This window comes from Lactuca serriola, chromosome 4 (assembly GCF_051521515.1).
Source record: "Lactuca serriola cultivar US96UC23 chromosome 4, Lser_US96UC23_V15, whole genome shotgun sequence".
Taxonomy (NCBI): domain Eukaryota; kingdom Viridiplantae; phylum Streptophyta; class Magnoliopsida; order Asterales; family Asteraceae; genus Lactuca; species Lactuca serriola.
In genome coordinates, this window is record NC_136411.1 from 4,424,158 (window position 1) to 4,441,224 (window position 17,067).

Genomic DNA, 17,067 nt, shown 5'->3' on the forward strand with positions numbered 1-17,067 from the left:
TCGATGCACATTCTCATACTTCCATCTTTCTTCTTCAGAAATAACACCGGAGCTCCCCAGGGTGATGAACTAGGTCTAATGAAACCTTTGTCCAATAACTCCTGAAGTTGCATCATCAGCTCCTTCATCTCCGTCGGTGCTAATCGGTAAGGTGATTTTGCTATAGGCATCGTTCCGGGCAACAAGTCGATACGAAATTCTACTTGCCGATCAGGCGGTAATCCAGGAAGATCTTCGGGAAATACTTCCGGAAAATCACACACCACGGGAATATTCTGCATCACCTGCTTTTCCTTCTCTGCATCAATCACAAATGCCAAATATGATGTACATCCTTTGGCCAAACACTTTCTGGCTTTCAATAGGGAAATGATCACAGAACTTACTCTGCGTTTGTCCCCATACACCATAAATGACTCTTTCCCTGGCGGGTTTACTTTAACTATCTTCTTTCTGCATAATATCTCGACGTCATTAGCACTAAGCCAATCCATTCCCAACACGATGTCGAAACCATTAAGTTCTATAGGCAGTAATTCCTCGTGGAACTTATTCCCATTTAAGTCAATTAAGATTATTTTTCATACGATGGCCAACAAGTACAAACTTGCCACTAGCAACTTCGACTAATAAAGCATTATCTAGTCTATCGACAGGAAAAGCTAGTTTTCTACCAAATTCATGCGAAATAAAGGAGTAGTTGGCTCCAGAATCAAATAAAATTTGGGTGGGCAATTTGTTTACGAGAAAGGTACCTGAAGCGACATCAGCTTCATCTTTAGCAGCTTCCAATGTCATCTGGAATGCTCTCGCCTTCGGCTTTGGCGGAATGTTGGGTTTTGCTGCCTCCTTCTAAAGTTGCTATTCTAGATTCTTAATATATGATGTGATAAGATTACATTTCAATGTCTTGTTGGATCAAAGAAAAGAAAGGAAGCTTAAGGAAAGAAGTGAGGGGAATCTAATCGTGAAGAAATGGATTTCGATCGCATTACTTGAAGATTAGAATCTTGAGCTACTACTTAGAGTTAGAATAGATTGCTAAGAAATATGTATTAACACAGTTTTTCAATGAATTGCGTTGTAAGGACAAATTTTTCCGCAATAGAATAAAATTTGATTTTATTTATTTATTTATCCTTGCAATGGCGTGTATAAAAAATTGATGTTTGCATGTTTCTATTATTAGCAATAATGGATTTGATTCTTAATTATGTTATTTGTGGAAATGTCAAGAATTTACCAAATAAGGAGAGTTTCTCATCGCCCAAGTTTCAATTGGACAGAAACTTGGAATCATGCGATTTGGTTGCATGATGAATGAGAAATTTCATATTTGGAAATTGCACTAATTCGTTGACAAAGTGTCAAGTGAAGGACTAAGAGATCGAATACACAAAGTTGTGTGTTGATCAAGTCCACCACAAGAGTAACAAAGATATTCGTCATGATTTACTAAAGGTTTAGTGAATATGATTATACTTATAAGATTAAGTGTAATTCTAAATTGATTGAAAGAGTTTAAATCAATAGCAGAACGAATAAGAAGAATCAAGTAGGCAGAAAGATAAAAGTTTCTCTATTCTAAGAAGAAGGGAGAGTACCTTTTATTATGTTTTATGATAGGTCTTAATGATTAAGAACCATATCAGTTGATCCTCTAAGTGAGTCTTAGTACAATTGTATGTCTGAGAAGAGGAATCAAGAATTGAAGAAATGGTTAAATCAAAAAGTCAATCATACTTCGTTCCAAACCAAGTCTTAGAGTTAAGATTGTGACATTGAGTGACAAATCTTAAAAAGATTTATAACATTCATCAAATGTGGAAAGTTGTGATTTCTTGGATAAGACAAAGACCAACTTGGACCAATTTTGTGAAATGTTTAGTCTTGATAAAAGATACACTAACTCTTGAATATTTGTTTGTCAAGAAATGTTTATTGAAAAGAGAATCTTATATGTCAAGGAGTCAGTGGGAGTCTTAATGGTCTTGAAAAGTTTCAAGAACTAATCAAGAATAAACCTTATCGATCATCACTAGAACATGACTTGAGGTTTACAACCTATCGTGTTGACACTATCTTGTTTCTGTGTCGTTCCAATTGAGTTAATTATGCATGTAAGCTCTATGAGTTCTCATTTGAATGCATAAAAGGCAAGCACCTTGATCAATGAAAAGTACATTGATAAGAAAGGGTGAGCTGCTTAATTACTTGGAAGACATGGTGGGCAGCCGTGTTACCATAAGGCAAAAAGTCAAGATTAAGAAAGTTCAGTCCATATGAGTTTGGATTTGTCGCAAACATTGGTTTTGACAAATTCACATGGATAGGAACACATACACCATAAAAAAAATCTAAGTGTCATAAGATTCCCTCCTTCATGAAAATGACTGTAAGGAAATGCTTTCACTAAGAGAGATTTTAAGAAGATAGTGATTGTGAAAATTGCATTCTCAAATCCGATTATGATTACGGTATCCCTTTCCATGATTCGACACACATATGAACTATCTAAGGCAAAGGTGTATAAGTTTGAGAAGCTTAGATAAAGGATTATCAAAGCATTAGAAATATGAACTTAAGAAATTCAATAGGATTTGTTTTCTGGAAGTTAAGTTGTTTCTGAATACATGTCAAAGCTAGTGGGAGCATAAGAGTTATGCTTATGTGATAATAATCATCATAGTGGGAGCATAAATGTTCTGCTTGTAAGATTATTATGGCAAGTATTGCAAGTTAGCAATATTAATCATAGAAAAAAGAGTTATACTTTGCAAAGTCGTAAGGGTTGAAAAGTTGTTTTGCTATAATTAAGGGAGAGAATATTATGCTTCATTTCAAATCTAAAGTCTTAGGTTGTGGAATGTTAATAAATTTAGTCAAGGATTAATAGTGCGTTCTCAAATTTTGATTATGATTATGTCATCCCTCTTCATAGTTCGAATTGTGAGAACGTGACACATAAAATATCATGGCAAAAGATTGATAAAGTATCGTATCTTTATGTAAGACATTCTGCATCGTGTCCCATACACTTCGGGTATAGGATTGATTGCAAATGCTATAATATTTGACCATTCTAATTTTTTTTTCCAAATGTCTAGCGCATTTAGAGAAAAAAAAAGGACAAGAATCGGTTTTGACTAAGATAATTAAACAACTATCAAAGGACGATCCAAAGTTCGTTGAGCATTGGTCACTTGTGAGTAGTTGGAAGTATGGTATTAGATGGACCATATCGACATTATTATGAATAGATAAGATTCTATTAAGAATGAGTTGTCATATGGAAAATATGGAAATGTTTCCATATTGGGGGTTGGATATTGAGAATCTATATCTAGATTAGAAACTTTTATGCAAGAAGGATGTTCAAAGGAATGTACTTTGAGTGAGAGACATCATATCTATAGAGTTGTTTCTGATAGAGATTAGCCAAGTCTTGATGATTATGAGCTATGACTTTACGAAAGAATCATTGCGTAAAATGTTAGAATCTAGCATAAGTAATAAAAGTTTGATATTCTTATACTTATGATAAGGATTGGGAGTTGTGAAATGAGTATGATTGGAAATGTGTTCATTTGACCTATTTCACAAAGTAAGGACCGTAGGTAAACATTGTGTGCATGCTAAGAGCATGGGACAAGTATAGTTATAATTCAAGTAAGAAGTTGATTACCCAAAACAACAAATAATGAGTAATCGATATGGTGATAAATAAAAGGTGTTTTATTTATACTCAAAGGTTTGAGGCCATATGGGATTAGTATTATTCTTGTGTTTCACTTTGCATGTTTTGACTTCCTGAATAATCTAATTGGTTTAGAACAGTCAAATTATTCGAATGGGCCACATTCGTTCATATGTTGGAAGTAGGTATGAATAAAGACTGTCGTGAATTGGTGTGTGGATTGTCTAAAGTGTATTAGACATAAGCAAATGTTTGCTGCAACGTTCATGAGTGCTTATAAATACGATTTGAGCATTGGATTAAACCCACGCTCACTTGGATCACTTCATGAATTGTATCACGAGTGATTAGTGAGACGATAACATCTTATATTCTTGAAACCGAGATGTGTGATTTGTATCTTGTGAGTTGGTTGCACATTGATAATATGTAAACGCACCAGTAACTTGGTGTTATAAAACATATTATTGTGTGTGATTCGATAAGTGAGTGCAAGCGAGCATTAAGTCAAAGTTTATCCGTTCCTTTTATCCAAAGTAGGATAAAAGCGATATCTTTGGGCCCCTCGATGATTTAGTGATGGCACCTAAGCGCTTGGCCGAGCCGAGACTAAATTGATGGTTCAATTGTAGTCTATTTGTCAGTCGTCATAAATTGGAAGTCGGGAAATAGTATAGAGAGAATGATTAAGTTCATGTCTCATATCTATACGATATCTAGAATGCAGAAATATATGATCCCTTATCTAAAGGACACGCATATCTGATAAGATCAGAGTTGACAGCAGCTTTGGAAAGCTACGATTACAGATCAGGATCTGAAGTCATACGCAGAATAGTTATTAGACTTATCCAAGTGGGATACTGTTGGATTAGTGTCTAAGTCCATAACTATTTTGGTATGTACTTGACCCGATGGTGCATGGTCCTTTTGGGTTGCCTTCACCAAAGCAACTTGATAGGATGAATTATGGAGAGAAAGGACTAATTATGATTTATTAATATATTATGAGAATAATATATTAAAGGAGAAATCATATTGTTTAATTAATATTAGTCAATAATTAATTAGGAATTAATTTTGTGGCTAAAAGACATTAATTAAACTTAAGGGACTAGAATTGTCAATTGTATGATAGTTGAATATTGAGCTAATGGACTCCATATTAAAGGGGTGGACGAATTCTATGGGAAAACCCATTAGAAATTGTCATAGGCCTTTAAGGAAGGAGTCCATGGGTTGCTTAGGGCCTAAGCATCCAAATTAGGGTTTCCTTGTTTAATAACCCTAATAGCCTCACTATTTAAAGATCCCTAGAGCACCAAAAACGTGTGGAAGTAACTCCTTAGGGTTTTGGACGGTTTTGGGCAGCCTCCTCTCTCCTTATTCTTCATCCTCTTGCTCTTGGTGTTTGTGAACCATTAGAGGAGTGACACTTGTGACTCTAAGCTTTCTAAAGTCATTACAAGGAGGATTTGAGATTGTTATTGCTACATAACAATCAAGGTAAGATCTAAACCCCATCCATAAGTTAATTTGATTAATTGTATGCTAGATCTAGGGTTTAAAGTCTTGGATGGATTGCATGTACAATAGAGAAACCTAGATCCAAGCATTCGGGTTTGCATGAGCACATAGGATGTTCTAATGGCTAAAACCCATCAATAATAGCACATAAACATATCACAACACATAAGCTAAACATATACTAATGGATCTTGTCCTAAGGCCTCGCCTATCCTGGGCCTCACCCTTGTCCTGCTACTGATGAGTCATGGAACCCCGTCCACGCTCCTACTGATAGTGAGATACGGGCCCAGCCCACACTCACTCTTTCCCTAACTTGGGCATCGCCCTATTCTGCTGCTAATGAGATGTGGAACACCATCCACACTATGCTATTGGTGAGATACGGGACCTCGCCCACACTCACCTCCCTACCAGGCACATACATGTATCACACAGACAACAAGTATAAACTATCATATAAACCATTCCTTGGCACCCGCCCGCTATCATTGGACCTCGTCCTGAATATCATACTAGCATACTGTGCCTAGGGCTAACCCCCGGGTCTTCTACTCCTAACTACATGGGCCGACATTGTGGCCTTAGACCCATTCACACAAAGGGAAACTCACATGCACTTGCTGAACTTACTGAAACCCCTCTACTGCTGCCCGACAACTCTTCTAAACTGCGGCTCCACTAGCTCCCCGAGCTACCAATGCCAATATAACACTTAGTCTAACTGTCCTCCGAAAGTCAACTAAGTCAACTCTGGTCAAAGTCAACCTTCCAGGTCAACCCAACTCGCCGAGTCTGCCTACTGACTCGCCGAGTTCATACGCTCAGAGTCCTTCCATTCGCGAATCGACTCGCCGAGTCAACCCATGACTTGCCGAGTCCACCGATTCCCGAGTCCTGTCCTGTCCAACTCACTGAGTCTCCACTCGACTCACTAATTCGAGTCTTAACTCGAAGGGTTCGGGGTTTCGCGACCTGACTTGCCGAGTCCAAGAACAGACTCGCCGAGTCCAAGGCAAACTTCAACAGACTCGCCGAGTTGCTCATCCAACTCGTCGAGTTCCTCCTAATCTTCATGCTACACGCCGAGTCAACTCGAAGGACTCGCCGAGTCTATTCAGTCTTTCATACATTCAGAAGCTTTTTGAGTCATGCAGGGACTCCAAAATGTAGATCCATTCTTCCAAGGCCTATTCCTCACGTAAAGTTGCAAACTTTACGTGTAGCTAAGGAGATCTAGGCCCAAAACACTCTATACTCGGGTTTAAGACAACCATGCTTCACCTACACCCCCAAGACTGATACTTTATGACTCTCTAGGCCAGAATACACTTAGATCTGAAGTAGCAACTTCAGATATGGACTTCTAACTCCAATTGGCTCTAGGACATGGCATAAAAGCCCCAAATCTCATGACAACAAGGAAACTATGAGCAAAGGAGTGAAGGTAATGACTTCTTAACTTCAAATGCTCTGAAAAGTCACACCAACACTGGATCCAAGGCTTCCTCTTGCACCACTATGAACTTCCTTCTCTTCCAAGCTTCAAATCACAACACCAAGGCTAGATCTTTTTTCAAAAACGGATATGGTGGCTAGGGTTCGATGTTCTGGATGAAGGGAGCTGTAAAGGAACCCTAAGGAAGAGAATGAGGTGCTTAAATAGTGCACAAAGTCCCGGATTTAGGGTTTCCCTCTTCAGACCGGACTCGCCGAGTCCATTCTCCGACTCGCCGAGTCGGTCACTTACTCCTCGACCCGGATCCCACTCGGACTCGCCGAGTTCCTCCTTGGACTCGACGAGTTGGCACTTCAACTTAGGATTTTCCTTTCCTTTCTTGGTCTTTCTATTTAAGGGTGTTACAACTCTCCCCCACTTAAACTAAACTTTGTCCTCGAAGTTTCTCTACGGCCAACCGCCCCGCAGTCTGCTTTCTATACTCTACTTATTAATCCAACACCAGCTACCTACCTTCGTTGGCCTTTCGCCCAGTCATTCTGACTAACATTAATCCTTGCGGATAATAATCTCGGGTCAACGCTGACCCTGAACATTCTGGAAACACAACTTACTCAACTGACAATCCTTCTAGTACTCTCCGAGTACTGCACTGGACCCATAGGGGTTCACCCCCACCCTATCGTTGTGCGTTTTCTTGCCTTCCCAAGGCAATGTTCCATAACCAACTATTTCCCTTGACACTGTGAAGGTCCTATCCTTCACCAAATCCATTACTCCCGCTACCTCTAGTATGGGTCATTACCACCAGTATCCACTGGGCATTTCTCTCTACTATAACTTGGTGTCGAGCACCCCATGATCAACTAACTGAATTCCACCATAGACCGCTTACCAGCACTGCTACTGACTGAAAATTTCCGTTATTCCTTATCTGCCTTCCGGATGAACCGAGACCACCATGGTCCCTACCAATCTATCAATCTCTGGATTACCGGCTCCCACTGGTTGCTAGCCCCAACACAACTCCTAGTTGCTCCCAGCGACTTTCGAAGAAACTTCAACTACCTATAACGGCTCAATCTATTCTGCCATTCTGGAACTAGAATCCTGGGATCCTCGATCTCCTATCTTGACACTAAGGTCCTTACCAGGTCCCATCTGTGCTACTAAAACTCACGGGCCTCGCCCACGGGTCTCACCCGCCTCTATCCTTCTAGTCTCACTTGTCTAACCACTCTCGCACGGGCCTTGCCCACGGGTCTCACCCAACCACACTACTGAGCAACCCTGCTCTCAGGTCTCACCTATACTGCTACTCTCATACGGGCCTCGCCCACGAGTCTCACCTAACTACATCCTGGAGCGGCCTCTCCCAAGGTCTCACCTCTATAGGGCTATGCAGGCAAGCTCCCTATTATTCTCATCCACTACCCATTCCTGTTCCCTATCTGATCACTAGGAGATAAGGGCCTCGCCCCAACTCCGCTAACGAAGCTACTATGGAATGCTACGGCTTACCCGTAGTCTTACAACACCTTTCATCTCTGACTGCTAGTGAATGCTACGGCAGCCCCATAGTCTTATAACACCTTCCACCACTGACCGTTGCTGGAGGAAGCTACGGCTCTCCCGCCGCTCTACCATGCTCTACATGCTGCCTCTGCCACTGTCTACTAACACGAAAGCATCCCATGCTATCTATCCTCAAGATCTTCATTCCGACTCACCGAGTCCTACAAGCAATCCTCCAACCTGAATTCCCAACCACGTACTAACCATCACCATTACACGCGCTAACTGATGGGGAGTTTCTCAAACTCCCAACCCTTAACTCCTCAATCCATCAAACGTTGTACTACTTCTTTTCCTTCTCAGATATCACGTACTCATTCTGGATCTGCGTGCTCTTACCCGTGTACACTCGGAGGATTCTCCCCCACTTCGATCCTGCTTACACCTTGCTGCTCAATGCTCGAAAAGAAATCCCAATCCTTCCTACCATTTCATAATCAATATGCTGAGGAACCCCAAGCTTACCATAGTTAGGGATCTAACCAGTCCATTTCTAAAACTATACAGTTCCGAACTAGCGAGACATACCAAGTCCCTCCCAGGCATGCTACAGTTACTGCATCCTAAGTAACCTTCTCCAATAGAGCCCATCCCTTAACTGCTATTCAAATATCCAAGGTATGCAGATGGCATATAACTCGATCACAAGCAAGCCGCACAAAATTAAAATACTCATACCGATAATGATGCAGAACCATAACAATATAATCATGCACAAATAAAAGAACTAAAAACGGAAGTCGCATACCTGCAACGTCCAACGCTGCTCGCATCTCCAATGTAGTCATCTGAAAAGCCCTGCCTCCTACCGCAGGCACCTCTGCACGGCCCTGACGGCCATTTGTGATCCTCAAAGTTGCAGGGGCAGGTGCCATCACCCGTCCTGCCGGAAGCAAACTGGGGCACTGGGCCTTCTTGTGGCCCTGCTGATTGCAGTGAAAACATATCAAGTCTGATCCCTGTGTGGTGGTAACAGTACAATCCCTGCTAAAATGACCAGTCCGACCGCACTTGAAGCAGCCAAATCTCATGACAATAAGGAAACTATGAGCAAAGGAGTGAAGGTAATGACTTCTTACCTTCAAATGCTCTGAAAAGTCACACCAACACTGGATCCAAGGCTTCCTCTTGCACCACTATGAACTTCCTTCTCTTCCAAGCTTCAAATCACAACACCAAGGCTAGATCTTTGCTCAAAAATAGATATGGTGGCTAGGGTTCGATGTTCTGGATGAGGGGAGCTGTAAAGGAACCCTAAGGAAGAGAATGAGGTGCTTAAATAGTGCACAAAGTCCTGGATTTAGGGTTTCCCTCTTCAGACCGGACTCGCCGAGTCCATTCTCCGACTCGCCGAGTCGGTCACTTACTCCTCGACCCGGATCCCGCTCGGACTCGCCGAGTTCCTCCTTGGACTCGACGAGTTGGCCCTTTAACTTAGGGTTTTCCTTTCCTTTCTTGGTCTTTCTGATTAAGGGTGTTACAGTTCCATTACTATCCAATCTTCATGATCGTACAACTCTTAAAATCTAGTTGAAAACTCCTTGAAATATCAGCAAGCTCGATAACCCCGATCACTTCCCATGATACAACACCAAATACTTAGGTCCTTTATGTTGGTGACAAAGACTATAACCCTTGACTGAAACTGGCGAATCTTTACTCTAACTTCCCATTCCCAGAAGGATCTTTACATTCCAACCATATTCATGTTGGGTTTTGAGCATTCTAACACTCCTAAGTGTACATGCAACCCTAAATACCTAGATCTATGTTTTCTTTATTATACATGTAAATATGAACTTTCCAAGGTATTCATCCTAACTAGCATAATAACATTGATTCATATGAATATATTAAGTTAGAATTACATACCTCTTTGATGTAGAATGTCTTCATGAAGCTTGAGTGCCTAGTACCCCAAGTGTGACACCTCAAATGGTTCACACAACACCAAATACACATGGAATGAATTGAGAGAAAAATACACTTCATGAAAATCGGCTAGCCCTTTCTATGACACATAGTCTAGTGTCGATTTTGTCAACAATAAGATGTTTATATAGTTAGTGACAGTTAGGGTGAACCCTAATTATCATGGCTTTCCATTTCCTTGGATCCATGGGTTCAAATATACCATGGAGCATCTTATGGGTTTTAGCCCAACTTGACAATCCATGAAGCATTAGCCCACTATACAAATATGGATGATTTACACAATCAATTCATATATTTAATTAGTCTTCTTTTGATCATTTAATTAATTCTAGATTAATTCTTGATCAATACTAATTAAATAATCTTATTAATATATTAGAACTTATAATATATTAACCAACCTTAAGTGTTATTTCTCTCATTTTAGTCTATCCAAATGCATGATGTCATGCAACCCAAATGGACCATGTCGGGTCTGGTCAAGTCTTACCAATTATAGTTATAGACTTAGATATTAATCCAACACTTCAACCTTCACGATTATGAAATTCCCTTGGCACACCCAATGACCAAAAAACCCATGCGACTGCCACCTTTATCTCCCTGCTGTCGCTCCTTCCATAGCGACGATAGTGATTTGGACCCAAAGGTCCTTCCAAAGACGGTTGCTCATCCTACCGGAACAAATGGTAACACTTCCGAACTCTGACTCTTCTAATGAGCTGCTCCTGCCAATTTGACCATAGATCCTCCAAAAAATACTCCGGAACTGACCCTATCAAAGAACCGAAACAACAACCGAACCACTGAATCCCGTCCGGCAAGATACGACCCTCTAATAATTATTATCATGTAAAAAATGGCATATAACAATTATTGATGACATAACTCTGGCGATAACAGAGAATTGAACCAAAGATAATGCTTACCCATACCAATAAAATATTCCAAGGCAAAAATAAATATTGATAACAAGCATGAAGAAGGCTAAAGATAACATATCTGCAACAGCATCTGAAGAACCAAAGATAAATGACGCACATGCTATCCATGTCCTTTTTCACAATTTAAACATACAAAAATTAATCTTTGGAAGCCTCTTAAACGTTACCCTTAGTAACCTGCCTTTAGACGATTTGAATCGCTTTTTCCTCCATCTTAGTTACCAAACTTGAGATAAGAAGACTGAAAAAGGAGTGAGGTCGGCTAAGGTTTTAATAAGGAATAAGACACTTTACGCCTGGTCGCTACAACATAAACGAAATTTTTTGAAAAAAAAAATACACTACTAAAAAATATTGAGGGGCACCTGATAGGTGCATTTTATGCACCTATTTTTCATGTTTATTTCCGTCTTTTTATATCATTCTACTTCATAATTCTTGCATTTAGTTGATTATTAAGGCAATTGCATATTTCATTAAGAATGCCTGGTACTTCACTATTTTTGATTTATTTTGCAGGCATTATGGAGCATGGAACGTGGAGCTTGGATTCTTGGAGCTTTGGAGCATGCAGAGAAGATGAACCGGTCATTCCATGGAGGAAAGCATGAAGACATAACCCGAGTCATTGTCGCATTATCATCATAGCAAAGGACTACGTTTGAAATGCGGTTCTTGCCACATTGACACGAGTTGTGTTTGTCTTTTATCATCTCATATTTGAGCATCATGACTCGTGGTGAAGCTAGACTGAAGATGAAGCCAACAGTGAAGATGTATTTGAGTTTTAGCGAAAAGCATGGGCCATGCCAAAAACACATGGTCATGACAAATGGCCATGCTAAAAACACATGGGCAAAAGGCATGGCCATGCTAAAAACGCATGGCCTCATGGTATGCACGTGAACTTTAATTAAAAGAGCAGAAGAATGTCATTTGAAGAGAGAACGGTTTTGGGAGCAGTTTCTGGTGATCTAGGGCAATTTTGGGAGAATTCTTGGAGCTTTTGAGAAGACTTAATCATTGCAAACATTTTGATTTCATTTTTGTAAGAATTAAACATTTCAATTCCATCATTTTTCTTGTTTGATTTGTTCTTAGCCATGTGTGGCTAAGAAACCCTAGTTTGTAGTTCTTGTTCAAAACATGTTGATTGCTTAACTTGAAGCATATGATTTGATGTTTGATTTGTGATCCTATTCTAGTGATTATGTTTTTGTTTACACTAGAACCCTTAAATTTGATTTGTGTTTGATTGGCCACATTCATGAATTTAATTTTTGTGCAGTTAATTAACTTTTAGGGCACCTAATCGTTCTATTAAGTTAATAATTGGTAACAAGCAATAATTTTTCTTATTGTAAAACATATATCACATGTTTTCACACTTTCGAGCGTATGAGAAGAAATGAACATTGTTGGGAAGCCTGTACAAAACTTAATGCGGTTTTTCAATACAATCTAAGAGCGTGTTTAGATTGAATTAGTAAAGCTAGGTCTAGTCAAAGAGTGTGTTTTGGTTAGATAATTTGGCAAGCAAGAGGTATTAGAGCATGTTAATATCTTTCAGTACCAACTTAGAATAGCAATCATAAATTACATCAAGTCAATCAAGTTAATCAACAACATTGAGAACTAGAACTGGAAACACTTTTACAACTTGTTTGCAAATCTGTTTTATTTTGTGCATGTTTTTAAAGTAGATTGTTATTTTCATTATTTGACTTTTGCAAACAAATCCCCCTTTGTGACCAAAGTACCTTGCGCAAAGATGTATTGACTTTTGTCCCGTGTCTCTGTGGTTCGATCCTACTTTCCTTGTACTACTTTCTAGTGCATTAAAGCAGTGTATCTGGAGTCTATTGTACCCCTGTTATTTGTTGGGTTTGACACGCCTAACAGCACCCCGAACTACATCGGGCTCCAAGATGGATCTGCTCCTGGTCATGGGATGTTTTCACAAAGCAAGTTGCTTGTTTATTGTAATTTAATTGATTATCATTTAATTATGAGAAAAATTCAAATGCATAGATAATGGATAATGAAATCTAAAAGTTCCAACATCAAAATTTTCTTATATTAAAAAAGTTTATCGTATTCTACATTGTGATTCTATATTAAGGTGAGGTCAAATGTGGTTATCTTCTTGAATATTGATTTCTTGTGATAGATGGAAATTATTGTTACATAACATAATCAAATAATATAATCAAACTAAATGGATAATGACTTTTACTTTAAGGTATAATATGAGTGGATGTAATTTTGGTGACGAGAGTGATAATATTTCTTAAATTGAACATCATGATAAGATAAAATTTTCATTCTCACTAAATAGGATATTGATAGACTAGTTTATACAATAGAGATTTAGATAAAAAAAAAATATGGTTATGATGCAATGTTTTTTTAACAATATCAAAATTTGTGTATAATAATGTGCAAATCGATCCATTAACTTTGAAGACTTTGTGTGGAAGGTAAAATTGACCTCTAAATATATATTTTCTATATAAATTGTCATAAAGAAAACCTAAAAATTAAATTATATTAATGAAAAGAGTGAATGCCATTTTAGAGAAGTTGAGGGGCTAAATATTTAATTTTTGAAAAAATGATGTGGTAGTATTTAACTAATAATTTTCATGCAAAAAATATTCCATAATATGGAAACCTAATTTGATAATGTGGAAACCTAATGTAGAGGAAAAACAATATTCGAGAGACAAAAAAACATTGATGTCGTAGTATTTAATTTATAACGTGGCGCCCTTGGCGCTGGGTTGTATCACCATTGCGTAAATATTGATAAATTTTTTTTTTTTTGATGAAAGAACATACATTCACCTCCATAACAAAAAGAAGATCAGAAGTGGTGGGCATCTACATGCATGACACAGGTCAAAAGACACAAGATAAATTCTAAGATAATCAATTAGTAGTGTTTAAAGACACAAGATAAATTCTAAGATAATCAATTAGTAGTGTTGGCTTCTACAGTTCCCCAACATGTATCAATCATAACTTCATCAACATTAATTGACTTTAGTGTTCTTATCTGATTTGATAGATTATCTGAATTAATCAGCTCACACTCCATATCAATGATCCCCACCTGAAATTCATACATAAAAATGTAATCTGATATGTGTTTTCATAAAGTATTGACAACAAATTGAAATGATTGGAAACTTTGAAGGATTGGAATGGAACTGAAGCAAGTGGTTTTCTTATACCTGTCGTTCTCATTCCAAACAGATAGTCACCACAAGATACCCCTCTCTCAGTTGTTGTGTATATGTATTAATAAATATGAATTATAAGTGAAATTATTAATTAATATAAACGATTACAAAGATGGAATAAACTAATTTCTTGAAACCTACGCATGCTGGTCCGAGCTCAGTTTATTTCCGTAAATAGTAATCCCTAGATTTACCTATAAAAAACATATATAAAGTTTGTTAAAGATATGTAAAAAAAACTATCAAATAGCAACTATCAAGTACTCTCCTTATCAATCAAATACAAAGAACAATTAAAATACACTTTTACACAGTAAACTTAGTGAATCATAAATCAACTATTTTAAACAATAAGTAAGCTTTAAGTGAAGAAGCAGGCTAAGAACATAAAAGGAGTATTGAGAGAAACTTTTCAACTATAAAATCCATCCAATGAACTTTGAAGAAAGAAGCGTCAGTGAACTTTTTGACGGACCCACAGAATGGCAGGTCCACACTTAGACCGGCTGACATTTTGGTCTTTGGATAGATAGGAGGGAAGCATGCATGCGTGGATCTTATTGGTGTATCTCCTCTCGTTGGTTTGGGGAACAGAGGTTTCGCAGCTGGGCATGCCGCTTTGAAAGCCGCTGCGTGCAAAGTGGTAAAGCACGACAGTGCATGTAGAGAAAATCAACATGTATTTGTTCCTTTTGCATTCGATACATTTGATTTTCTCGCACCAGAGACGGTGGAGTTCCTTAACAGAGTCCAACGGGTCATACATTCTAATGTCATATCTCCTAGATCCACAAATGTTGTTTTCAAAAGAATTGGTTTTTTGCCATCCAAAAAGGGCTAGCGGCGCAGCTTGTTGCCCGTTTGCCTTCAATCAATATGTATTGACTTTCAAAATGTTCAAATTTAATGAAAATATAAAAATTAACCATAAAAAGAACACAAGTAACCATTTTCTTTTTAGTAAAATTAAGTTGCTACTTTTCATAGTATAGCATGCGCTTTTTTAACAGTGTACTCAACATTTTAATTTCCAAGTTTTAATCTTAAAAAAAATCAAATTAAAATCTATATTTATGTGAATTAAAAAAGAAAGGCTCATGTTTCTACACCATTTGTTCAAAAGAAAGTAAGCTGCAAATCTAACCTAACCTTCCAATCAATTTTTTTCATTAAATTCTAGTTAGCTATCATCAAACTGTTTTTCACAAGTAGATTACTAGTCTTCTGTTTTTCACAAGTAGATTACTAGTCTTCTGACTTTAAAAGTGAAGCTTAGATTCTTGAATCACTTAAAGGGCATGAAAGTAATTGTAAAACTGTGCACGTTGATCATAATATCTATAAATATAAAGCAAGAAGTTATCAAATTAACAAATAAATAATTTATGAAATAAAAAAAGGACTTACTTAAATTCGCAAGTAAAGGTCTTTCCTTAAAATAACTTCAAGACTTCAGGGAGTCATCCCATTAACAATCAACCAAGTAACTTTTTAAGTTTTTTTTAAATAAACATTGTACCATTGTAAACATTGTACCATTATGCTTCAACAATTGCTGCACTACCGAGTCCCTGATAGAAAAGGGTATGTCAGTAAAAAACCACAACCTTAGAAAATTAATCTTGGAATCATCAACAAAGGAAAAAAATGAAGGAAGAACTGAGAAGTGAATCACAGCCAAAACAAACCAAAATAAATTGTTTTTATGTCTCAAATAATGAAGCTTGCTTCACAGAACAAAAATAAACACCGAAAAGGTCATCAAGCCAATTTTAATCATCAAAACCCACATAACATTCTCCAAAAACATAAAAATTGAAAGTAAAAATTAATCACCCACTAAGACAATATTGGTTAGATCAGCTGATTAGCCGATATGTTGACCAATAATAAAAGAGACAAATACAGAGAAAAAGAGGGGCGAGAGGCTTGAGAACTGGTGGCTGTTGTTTGGATTTAGGGGTACAGAGGGAGTGAGAGTATGTTCCAGGTCAGAACAGAAGCAACCGGAAAGCTGTCGTAAGAAGGCTTAGGGAGGAGGAACGTAGAAGCGGGTTCCCATTCTTCCCTTCCCGCTGACCAGCAGCAGTAGCGACACAGCTGCTGCGTTTATCCACTTTCCGGTCTTCTCCTCTCAATATCTCCCTCTTCGATCTCATCGACCAACTCCGTCTTTTGGTCGAGGTTTGAAGCAGAAATGCATCTTCGCCTCCGCAAAGGAGACTCTTTTCTACATCAGAGAGGGAAACAGCGTCGGAGGAAGGCTGAGGGAGGCAAGATCGGAGGTGGTGTGTTGATGGAGGTGGGAGGGAAAATGGAGTTGAGGGCAATAATATTGAAGTCGGTGTAATGAAGTTGGTGGAGGATTTATGACCGGAAGGTAAAGAGGCGGGGGTAAAAAAGTGTTGTAAAACACAAAAAAAAGAAAATTGTGGCAGAAATGTAAATCTCAAAAGTTTGTTGTTCACCAACCTCATGAGAATTAATATGTATATAATTTCCATACAAAAGATATTATATGTCTTTAGTTACTGTTTAAATATGTGGTATATCTGTGTAAAACTTTGCATATATTTTTTGTCTTACAAAGCCATATTTCTCAATTAATTTCATTAAAACATAATTAGAAAGGTTTAAAAGCAATCAATAAGCCTAATTAATGATTGCATAACGCCCTATTGATTT

At 38.0% G+C, this 17,067-nt stretch overlaps 1 long non-coding RNA gene across 1 annotated transcript; it reads right to left on the bottom strand.

Moving 5' to 3' along the window:
* Window positions 1-14,044: 14,044 nt before the first annotated feature.
* LOC145099917 (uncharacterized) lies at window positions 14,045-16,731 on the bottom strand. The gene is made up of 2 exons (XR_013704691.1): window positions 14,374-16,731; window positions 14,045-14,252 (listed from the first exon to the last, which is right to left on the bottom strand). It is a non-coding gene; the product is annotated as an uncharacterized LOC145099917 (long non-coding RNA).
* Between the last annotated feature and the right edge of the window lie 336 nt (window positions 16,732-17,067).